Here is an 11,080-nt window from a genome sequence, read left to right on the forward strand (position 1 = left end):
ACAAGCCCGCAGTATTTATTCCTTCGGGTTAATTGAAACAATGTCTAAAGTATCAGTTTCAAATTGAACTATTTCCAGGTGAAGAAATCTGTTTGTCATTTGTAAAGAAACAACAGGTCGCAAACTCTTGTGTTCTGTCTGTATGTGTTTTAAAGTGACATTTCTTTACCAAGGAGACCCCTTAAGACGGTATTAGATTCTTAGAACAACAGGTTTCATCACAGCGGTGGTAACTGGTACTGTCAACTTCAAAGCTTTAAAGTTCCATTCCCTCAGCCCCTCACGGGAAGAAGACACTCTGCCGAATACTTTGTACCGTCTGCGGGGTGGGTAATATCATCCCTCCAATACGGAAACCGAAACACAAAGAGTTGAGGTCCCGTGCTGAAGGTCGCGTGGCTCCTGAGCCGCAGATCGGAGATCTGAATCCTGACGTTTCCAACGACGAAACTGGATGCACCACCGCGGTGGCCCCTCCACGTGCTCCTCAGCCATGCCCTGGAAATTACAGTTTACACGTTTCCGGTCCGATGAAGAAACTCACGGGCGTCAAGGCCACGTGGAAGAATCGAGACACGGAGATGCCCCTTTTGGCTGAGAGGAAGCGGGAGAGAGGGAAGCAAGGTCTCTGCAAAGCAAAGGCTGCCGAGGTGGGATGACCCGCAGCTCCAGGGCCTGTTCTCAGGGATTAACGCGAACTGCCGCTAAGCGCAGAAACGCTGAGTGCCCTCCACGTGCCGCAAGTGGCACAAGGAACCAGTGGCTTTAATGTAACCTACACACGGCCTCTGTCTTCAAGGAGCCCCAGACGGATGAATGAATGTGGGTTTTTCCCAGGACAATGAACGCAGAAAACCAGAAGCTGGCAACAGCCCCCCTTTACCTTCACCCAAGGAAGGTGCTGGGTAGAAGCCCGAGGCTTCCTGTGTGATGTTTTCTGCTGACCTGTTGGAAAGCATGTCGATGGGAACTGTACCCATTCTTCTTCACTGTTCTTACCGAAGCCACGTACACTCCTGAAAAAGAGAGCCGTTTCGGGAAGGGGTAAAGCGAAAGGAAAATATGCTTCATCCCCCTTTCATGACCACCCCCTCGAGATGAGCATGGGTTTTTATGCTTCCAGATGGTTTTGATTTTGCTGTGACATCTGTTTCTACATTTTTAGTTTAAACATTCTTTTGGGCTGTGCCTGCAGCATGAAGAAGTTCCCAAGCCAGGAATTTGAATACACGCCACGGCGATGACAATGCCGGATCCTTAATCCACGAGGCCACCAGGGAACTCGGGAACATTTTTATTTTTAAAAATAGATTACACTGGTGGTTTCTCAGAAATTAAAAATAGAATTACCATCTGATCCAGCAATCCACTTCTGAGCGTATACCCCGAAGGATTGAAAGCAGAGGCGCAAACAGATGCCGGCGCACCCATGTTCACAGCAGCCTTCTTCACAACCGCTGAAGGTGGAGGCAGCCCAGGTGTCCATGGATGGATGTCTGGATCAACAAAATATGCTAAATACAGACCACGTAATATTATTCAGCCTTTAAAAGAGGGAATTGTGACTATTCCGCAACACGGATGAGCCCCGAGGACACTGTGCTGATTACAACACACCAGACGCAAAAGGCCGAGTCCTGCGTGATCCCACTCGGAGGAGAGGCTTGGCGACTTCAGAGTCGGACACAGGTGGGATGGCGGGAACCCGGGGCTGGGGGAGGGAGCGGGAGCTGCTGCTCCATGGGACAGCGCCCCGTCGCGGCAGATGGACAGGCCCTGGAGACCGGAACGGTGACGGCCACACCGTGTGAGCGGACGTGGCGCCACACGACGTGCACTGAGAAGGGTCACAATGGCCGTTTCAGCTGATGCGTATTTTGACACAAAAGTTAATTCAAAACAAAACAAAACAGAGACCCTACTTTTCACAGTTTGCAGCGTTTGGGCAGCCCCACCCCCATGACTGCGAGAGGGTGGTGAAGGGTCCCTGCCTTCCCTCGGCGGTGGGAGCGGAGGCCCCGCCCCCGGAGAGCGGGCTGGAGGCCCCGTCAGAGCGAGTCAGAGCGAGCCGTCACCTGCCCGGGACCCGGGTGTCCCACGTGCAGCTGCCGTGCGCGCAGGTTGCCGGCTGTCCGCGTGCGCATGTGCCCACAGGAAGCTGAGGCAGAGAGAACCGCCACTTTCCGAAACAGGTATTATTTTACCAGTTGATGAGCCAAGTCGTGCTCTAAAGTGTTCCCAGCAGTTACTATTCCCACCAGGTTATGTGGGCGGACTTACGGAGGAACCGATCAGTTTCAAACATGTAAATCTCTGCCAACCGGATTGGAGAAAAATGGTTTCACATTCCAATGTCTGCAGACAGGAGTTTGAGGAAAAAACTCAAACTCAACATCTAAGGACTGAGGTGAATTGTTTGTTTGTTTTGAGTGAGCCTGTAGCATGTGGAAGTTCCCCGGCCAAGGATCGAACCTGCGCCACAGCTGTGACCCAGGTCACTGCAGTGATGGCACTGGATCCTTTAGCCACTGTACCACAAGGGAACTCCAAGGGTCTTTTTTTACTGGTCATCTGTAATTCTGCTTTTGAACCAACTTTACCAATTTTTTGGGTTTTGGTATTTTTCTAAGAAATTTGTAAGAATTATTTCTATAACAAGGTCTTTTTCTGTTATGAGAGTTGCAAAATTTTTTATGGTTGGTTGGTCTTTTGACTTTGTAATGATACTTTTACTGTACACACATCTTAAAATTTTCTATAGGACTTCCCGTCATGGCGCAGTGGTTAACAAATCCAACTAGGAACCATGAGGTTGCAGGTTCGATCCCTGGCCTTGCTCAGTGGGTTAAGGATCCAGCGTTGCCATGAGCTGTCGTGTAGGTTGAAGACACGGTTTGGATCCCATGTTTCTGCAGCTGTGGTGTAGGCCAGCAGCTACAGCTCCCATTAGAGTCCTAGCCTGGGAACCTCCATGTGCCATGGGAGCTGCCCTAGAAAAGGCAAAAAGACAAAAAAAAAAATTCTACTGACAAATGTACCAGTTTTATCCTTTGTGGATTCTGGATTTTTATACCATACTTACAAATAATTCCCAAATTTTGTTTTACATTTACTCATTTTTTATGTTTTTCTAAGACCATTTTATTTTAAACTTATTGAGCTATCTGGAATCTTTTTTTTTTTTTTTTTGGCCACACCCACAGCATGTGGAAGTTCCTTAACCCACTGAGCCACTAGAGAACTCCAGAAACCTCTTTTGGTATAAAGAATAGGTCAATATTGAACTGATTTATCTCAACATGGTTCTTTTTTTTCTTTTCTTTTTTTTTTTTTGTCTTTTTTCCATCTGAGGCATATGGAGGTTCCCAGGCTAGGGGTCTAATTGGAGCTGTAGCCGCCGGCCTACACCACAGCCACAGCAACTCGGGATCTGAGCCACGTCTGCGACCTACACCACAGCTCATGGCAACGCCAGATCCTTAACCCACTGGCCAGGGATGGAACCCACAACCTCATGGTTCCCAGTCGGATTCACTAACCACTGCGCCACAACGGGAACGCCCTCAACATGATTTCTTAAATGATCATTTGTTTCCTCAGTGATTTAACGTGCTTCCTTCATCATATATGCAAATGCCACACGTCCTGAGTCTGTTTCCGGACGCAGTGTTCTGAGTCCCTGCGATCCCTCCATCTCCTCCCCCCTTGAGCAGTAGCCGTCTGTGCTGGTTTCCTAGGGCCGGGGCGGGAGGGGAGATGCCACACGCTGGGGGCTTCGACACCAGCATTCACCGTCTCCCTGTGGAGCCTGGGGCCTGAGATCACAGGGCTGGACTCTCCTGGCGTGTGGACGCCGCCTCCTCCCCACGTCCTGCTTGGTTGTGCCTGTGTGTGTGTGTCCTCATGTCTTCTTTGAAGGACGGCTGTCAGCTTGGGTCAGGGCTCCGCCCTAACTGCATTTACCTTAGTCACCTCTTTAAAGACCGCAGCTCCTAACAGAGTCCCCCACTGAGGCCCCGTTGGGGCTCTGACGCGTGAATGTGGTGGGGACACGTGTGCCGAAGCTCATGACGCCGTCTCAAAACCAGAAGCGAAAGATGGTGGCGCGCTCACAGCAGTGAGAAAATGTGCTCCTGTCTGTCTGACCCGTGACGGCTCAGGCCATTGTCCACTCTCAAAGCACGGCCAGCAATGCCGGTGGACAGCTCGGCATGGAGTTGCTCCGGAAACACAGACAAGGACACAGGTGTAGAAAGGGGCTGTGAGTCAAAGCAGACACATCTGCTTCCAGCTTGTCCGTTCGCTCCAGACCCACCCCCGCACACGCACCGGGGAACAGCCCCTCAGAGGGTGGTGGGCAAACATCCCTCGGGACCCTGGGCTTTGCCTCTGACCAGCTGCCCTTGGGTGTTTGGTTGGTGTGTGTTAGTTTGAGGCTCAGCCCATAGCATGTGAAAGTTCCTGAGCCAGGGATCGAACCTGTGCCACAGGAGTGACCCAAGTCGCTGCAGTGACAATGCTGGATCCTTAACCCGCTGCACCACAAGGGAACTCCCAGACCAGCTGCCCTGACCAGCTGCTGAATCTTAGTTCTCGCTCTCCTGGGATCTGGATTTCATATGGGAACAGAGTCTCCCCAACTTTGTACTTTCAAACTCTGGTCCCTAAAGACCCTTACAGTAGAAACAGGACCAGGTGGGGTGCCCTGGTGGCCTAGTAGTTAAGGATCCGGTATTGTCACTGCTGGGGTGCAGGTTTGGTCCCTGTCCCCGGAACCTCTTCCTGCCTTGGGGGAGGCAGAGAAAGAAGGGAGGGAGGGAAGGAAGGAAGGAGGGAGGGAAAGAAAGAGGAAAGAAAGGCAGAGAGAGGCAAGGAGGCGTAGAACCAGCCCCGTGCTTCCCGTTTCGGGAATAGTGTCAATATTCCCCAAACGTGGTATATTACTTGACATTTGGTCATATCGCTGCCCGGATTAGTAGTATTGATAACGTTATTGATATTATTGATACAAAAGTAATCTTAATGCTCAGTATGTTGAGATATGTTGAAATCAGTCCATCGACTGGCCTCTGAATTTAAAACAGGACCAACGGAGAAGGAATTAAAAGTGGCTTTTCCCCCATTGAGCTTTTTATTGTATAAATATGCTATTGCCTCTGGCTTGTTTCCACTAAAAGGCCATTTCACTAATGAATATTTATTTCACTGCCGGAAAAAGAATACATAAAAGAGCCGTGTAAATGGCATCAGGGGTAGTTCTACCCCCTGTCTGCTTCTATATGTTCCTGTTTATTCTTTCTCCAAAGGACACGTATCTGTTTCAAAGCTCCAAAAAGTGATCGGTGCAAATTCAATCACAATCATTTTTTTCCTCTCTGGATGTTAAAACTCCTCCTTTGTACAAATACGCTAGACCATTGTAGAATGTTTCCTTGAAAAAAACCAACAATCTGGAACAAACTTCACCTTCGTCCCATGCAATGATTTTGACCAGTAAATAAAAGTCGAGAAATAAGCTTGGGGGGGGTAAGAGGAGGGGGGGAAAAAAAAGTGAATGGATAGCAACAAACTGCTTCTTTTTAGGAATAGAAACCAGACAATTTTATTCTAAACTCTCAACAACAGATTCGAAAGACATGAATTTTAACAACTGAATGTTTTCTTTGTAAAGACCCCTGGCATCGCATAATTCAGGAAGTGACTGATTCTAGCATTGCCTTAAGCGGCATAATGGCCCCAAACGTGCCACTTCCTGGTCTCCGGAGCCTGGGAGTCTGTTGTGGTTTGTGTCAGGGAAGAATTGGGGTCGCCAGGCAGATGGCCTTGACCTAAGGGAGGGCCCAGTGTAATTACCAGGGTCTTTAGTCAGGGAAGCGGGAGGCAGAGGCACCAGATGCAGGGAAATGGCGTCAGAGGAAAGGCTTGGACCAGCCACTCCTGCCTTTGAAGATGGAGGGAGACCCAGGAGCGTCCTCTAGAGGCTGGAAAAGGCAAGACAAATGGTTCTCCCAAGCCTGCCCTGGAGGCACACCCCGCGGACACCTTAATTTTAGCTGGGCCAGAGCGTCCATAACTGCAGGGCCCTGCCTTTCATCTCTGCCCAAAGAGCTAACTTCTAAATCTTCACCCAAAATTTAGCAGCAGCCAAGTGCATAGCCTATCCTAGGAGCTCAAAAAAACATACGAACAAAAGAATGACAATGAACACGGGGCACCCCGACCTTGAAGCCAATTCCAAAAGTATTACAAAGTGCCTTCTCGTGTAGAGCCTGTAATCCAGGACCACGGAGCAGATCCAAGGTCAAACGTGGAGCCTTGAGCTGGATGGTTCTGCCTGGTGGTGGCTTCGTTATGCAAGCTACCAAATCACTCACACGGGAACGGGAGCTTGAGTTGCTGTTAAAACACGCGAAACCGTATAAAACAACCAGACATGGAGGAATGGCTGCCCTGGGAAGAGGAACACCCCAAGAACGCACCCGCCTTTGGCAGGTGCCAAGTTTTCCTCCCTTCTCCTCCTTTGATCATTTCCACCCGGCGACGACCCTTGGCGCGCAGCCTCCGAGGCGTCGCCTTCCCTGTCGGTAGCTTTCCTTCCAACATTCAGGACGTCGCTTCGTGTCCTGTTGAAGGGCTTCGGGCACCTGCGACTCCACACGGAGGCCGCCGCCGCGGTGGGGGCGCCTTTCTGCCTCAGCAAGGAGGTGACCTTGCGCGGGAGTCAGAGGCCCAGCCTGATGGCTGATCCTCGGGGCGTTTTAATCTTCAGGCGTTTCCTATGACAGGAAGCAGAGATAAGGTTCAAACGGCGTGTTTTAAAAGTATAAATGAGAAAAGTAAAACTTTCAGGCCCTTAGAAGAAGTATAGTATCATTGTGTCCCCGGCGTAGGTGCAGTGTGGTTTGAAGCAGCAATTCAGTCCTTTTCTCCATATCAATTTCAAGATTTATCGAATCTGTTCTCCAGTGGCCTACTTCTGGGTGTCTATTCCTGGCTTTTTCTAGCTTCCTTTGGCCTCTGTGCCTGCCTCTTCCTCTGTGCTAAGACACACTGTCTTGTTTGCTGTAGCTTCGTAGACGTCATAGGTCTAAACGTCCCTAATAAGAGTTTTCTTAACTCTCTAAAATAAGTTTCCCACACTGTCCTTCAAAACTGCGTTGCCGCTTCCTGACCCTTTGCTCCTTCAGCTCCGTTTTAGGATCACATCGTGACTTTGTTAGGATTGCGTCGCATTTTTGGCGAGAAATGGCATTCTTACACTGAGTCCCTATCTCTGAACAGAGAACGGCTTGCCCTTTCCTGAGCTTTTCGTAAACGTCTTTTGTTAAAATGTTATATGAGATTCACAACTAAAATCTCCTTTTTGACCCCCACTCAAATCGGAGTGTATTCGCCCAGGCAGGTGAGAGCTCCAGCTGGCATCTGGCTGGTTTTCCCCTTACTGAGTTGTGCTAGATAGTTAGAAACAGAGAGAGGTATGGGAAAGTGATACATGTCACTTTTTTTATTTCTGTGTAGTATTTAATTATATAAACATGTTACAGTTTATTTAAGAAAATTCTTCTTGGAGTTCCCATTGTGGTGCAGTGGAAACTAATGCGACTAGTGTCCATGAGGTTGCAGGTTGGATCCCTGGCCTCGCTAAGTGGGTAGGGGATCCGGCGTCGCTGTGAGCTGTGGTGTAGGTCGCAGACATGGCTCAGACCCCCCGTTGCTGTGCGTGTGGCGTAGGCTGGCAGCTGTAGCTCCGACTGGACCCCTAGCCTGGGAACCTCCATATGCCCCAGGTGTGGCCCTGAAAAAGCAAAAAGCAAAAGCAAATTCTTCATGGTAGACTTGTACGTTGTTCAGTGCTAGTTAGAGTTAAAAGGGCTGCAGGCACATCTTTATTTCTACATCATTGTGCCCTTGCGAGAATGTGGCTATGGGGTAATTTTCATGAAGTGAGATTTCTGGCAAAGGAGTACATGCATGTAAAATTTCTATCAATGGAGTTCCCCGGTGGCTTGGTGGGTTAAGGATTCAGCATTGTCACTGCTCTGGCATGGCTTTGATCCCTGGCTGGGGAACTTCCGCATGCTGCGTGCGTGGCCAAAAAAATAAATAAATAAATAAGTAAACAAAATTTGTATAAGTGATGCCTAAGTGCTTTCCCAAAGGGAAAAATTATATATAGTACCACATGGTACATAGACATAGAAATATACCACATGGCACGTAGAGCTGAGGGATCTGCCACGTGGGACGTAGAGCATGGAGGAAACCGATCCCTGTAACCTCACACTCCTCACTAACCTTGAGTCAAACTGTTACATCTGATACATAGGATAATACCCCACTGTTATTTTAATGAACCTTGTCTTAACTTTTTTTCCCCATAGTTATATATAAATTTGTAAAAAAAAAAAATGTAACCTGTTTTTATTAAGGGTATTAGCCAAGAGGAATCTCGGCATCATCTTAGGTTTTCTGGAACAACCACTCGAAACTCCTGAAGTTAAACAGAGTTCAGGGGAGACGGTGATGTGTCAGAGGTGGGTATCAGGGAACAGCCAGAGGCAGAAATGGAACTCAAATCTGCCAGATCAACACGAGTTTCTGAGTGGGTCATTTTAAACAGAAAACAAAACGGAAGGCTCAAGCCAGTGCTGAGGCTAAGGTCGCAGTTAAGACCCAAGACGATAAAACTATGGAAGCTTGAGGGTTGAGAGACAACTGGGGGAAAATCGGGCCTCTTCTCTTTTACAAGCTCCACAGAAAGATGAAATGCTTTCTGCAGACTTATCAGTAGAACTGTTCGGTGGTTGGCAAACATGTGACACAGAATAACGCTTTACTGAGGGAAGAAGGAATCTGCACTAATGAGCATTAGGGTTCCCAGCCTGCGGCGCTTGCCCTCATGCCTCGTCCTCAGCCCTGACACTTGATACTTTCTATCATGTTAACTTTGGAGACACTCACTTTGCAGTTCCACCAGTCATCACTTGCGCTTCGTGGTGGATTCAGAAATAAGGGGTTTGCAAAATTTGCAGCATGTGTTTTGTCAGTGACATGCAATCCTGGAAAACAGCATATTCAGCTAAACCACGTCATGTTTTTCCTGCAGAGGTGAACGAACCTTGACATCTCAGCATTCGTTTCCAAGGGCTTCATAACAAAGTACCACAAATGGGGGGCACACAGGACCGTACTGTCTCATGGTTCTGGAGGCCAGAAGTCAGAGCTCACGCACGGGGTCAGCAGACTGGTCCATCCGGAGGCTGCGAAGGAGAAGGTGTTATTCCCTCCCCACTTCTGGTGTTGCCGGCCACCCTTGGGCACCTTGGCTTCTGGGAGCACGGCCCCCTCTTCAGGCCTCCTCCTGTGTGTGTGTGTCAATGGACCCACTACCCCCTTTTATAAGGACAGCAGTCCTACGGGATTTGGGGCCCATCCCATGACCTCGTTTTTACTTGACTGCCTCGGTCAGGACTGAGTGAGGTCACTTCTGTGGTTCTGGGGCTTAGGGCTGCAGCATCTTTTTGGGGAGACACAGTGCTACACATGGCACTCCCCATTCACCCCACTGCCTCCCTCAGTCCCCGCCAGAGTCTATTCTGACTCTTCTGACAATGTGCACTTGCTGATTTTACTCATAGTGCTTCAGGATAACACCGAAGAGGTTTTTGCAACATAGGCTATTGCATAGAGGACTTTTGATGTTTCTTTTCTACATTGCAGTGATTTGTGTTCATATAAATTCAGGTCACATATGAACATTAGTATTACGTCAGTTGCTCAAAATAATGATTTATGAATTCTGTGTGTGTCTGTGTGTAGGTCAGCCATCAATGAGGTTTATCCTGTGGGAACATTCTACCCAGTGGCAATTACCGGATGTATATAGCATTTACTCTTCAGAGAGCAAAATGTTATAACCTCCCCTGCCTCCGCTTCCTGCGCAATCAAGCAGGGTTAATAACACCCAGTCATCCCCCCAAGATCACAGAGCTATTGTGGTGACTCAGTAACATTTATCACCCAAATTCTTACCGGAGGAAAGGTATTTGCAACGGGGTATGTTTGTGTCCATAGCTTCTTTTCATTACCTCGTCCTGGTTCATCCAGGTTCTCTTCTCAGTAAAGAGGTACGTGGTTAACTGCAGAATCCTCTTCATTCTGGAGAGCTTTTGTAGATATGGTGGCTTTTCCCTGCAGGATTACGCTCTGCATTGCTGCCAAAGCGTTTCTACGCTCAGATGGATTGCACCTGTCTACTTACTGCTCTTTCTTTAGAGCCTGGAAGAAGGGGCAGGAAGCCTTGAGTCCCTTTACAGACCTTGGGGTGGGGAGAAAGGAGGGAGATGAGAGAAGGGAGGAGGTGAAAGCTCTGAGAAACTGAGGGCAAACTTGTGTCCTGCCTTCTCCCAAGTCCCTCAGATGCCGTGCCCAGGTGTGTTTAATCCCAAATGCCCCTGCAGGCCCACCTGCTCAAGTTCTGCCCACCTGAGCCATTCCCTGAGGTTTAAGAAGGGCATGGCATGTAGTCCTTACAGACACGAAATGCAGGTGTTGGGGGGGCTCAGTGGGCCCGCACAACTGTGCGGGGCACGTGACCTGTCCTGCTGTTTACTGGGGACCTTCTGTTTGGGACCATTCATGAGAGCATGGCATCATGGAATCGTGATTCTAAAGCCATGCGATGCAGTCGTCGGACCTTATCCAAGAAGCCACACAGCCCAGGGCTAAAGCGCCTGGCTGGAGCCTGAAGCTGGACGTCCTTCTCACGTCACTGCAGGAACCTGCCGACGGAAGCGTGAGCACGCAGAGGTGTAGGCACACAACCTCCATCCTGGAGACCAGTGCCTACCCGTGGCCATAGGACCACACAACTCACCTGGCTCAGCTTAAGTCCGCCCCTCCCCTGCACCCGCCCGCCCTCACCTGGGCAGGCCCGGCCCTCGTCTTCACAGGCCCACCTCTCCCCGCGCAGCCCCGGCCCCTCGCCGTGCGGGGCTGTCTCTCCCCTGAGCAGACCCGCCCACCATCTCCGAGGCCCCGCCCCTCTGTCGCCGGCCGGCCCCCAGGGTCCCGCCCCGCC

At 49.6% G+C, this 11,080-nt stretch overlaps 1 long non-coding RNA gene across 1 annotated transcript; it reads right to left on the minus strand.

The window, feature by feature from the left end:
- Positions 1-5,603: 5,603 nt before the first annotated feature.
- Positions 5,604-10,848, minus strand: LOC125112668 (uncharacterized). Its single transcript, XR_007131219.1, has 3 exons — positions 10,033-10,848; positions 9,119-9,260; positions 5,604-6,776 (listed from the first exon to the last, which is right to left on the minus strand). It is a non-coding gene; the product is annotated as an uncharacterized LOC125112668 (long non-coding RNA).
- Between the last annotated feature and the right edge of the window lie 232 nt (positions 10,849-11,080).

Source organism: Phacochoerus africanus, chromosome 12 (assembly GCF_016906955.1).
Source record: "Phacochoerus africanus isolate WHEZ1 chromosome 12, ROS_Pafr_v1, whole genome shotgun sequence".
Taxonomy (NCBI): domain Eukaryota; kingdom Metazoa; phylum Chordata; class Mammalia; order Artiodactyla; family Suidae; genus Phacochoerus; species Phacochoerus africanus.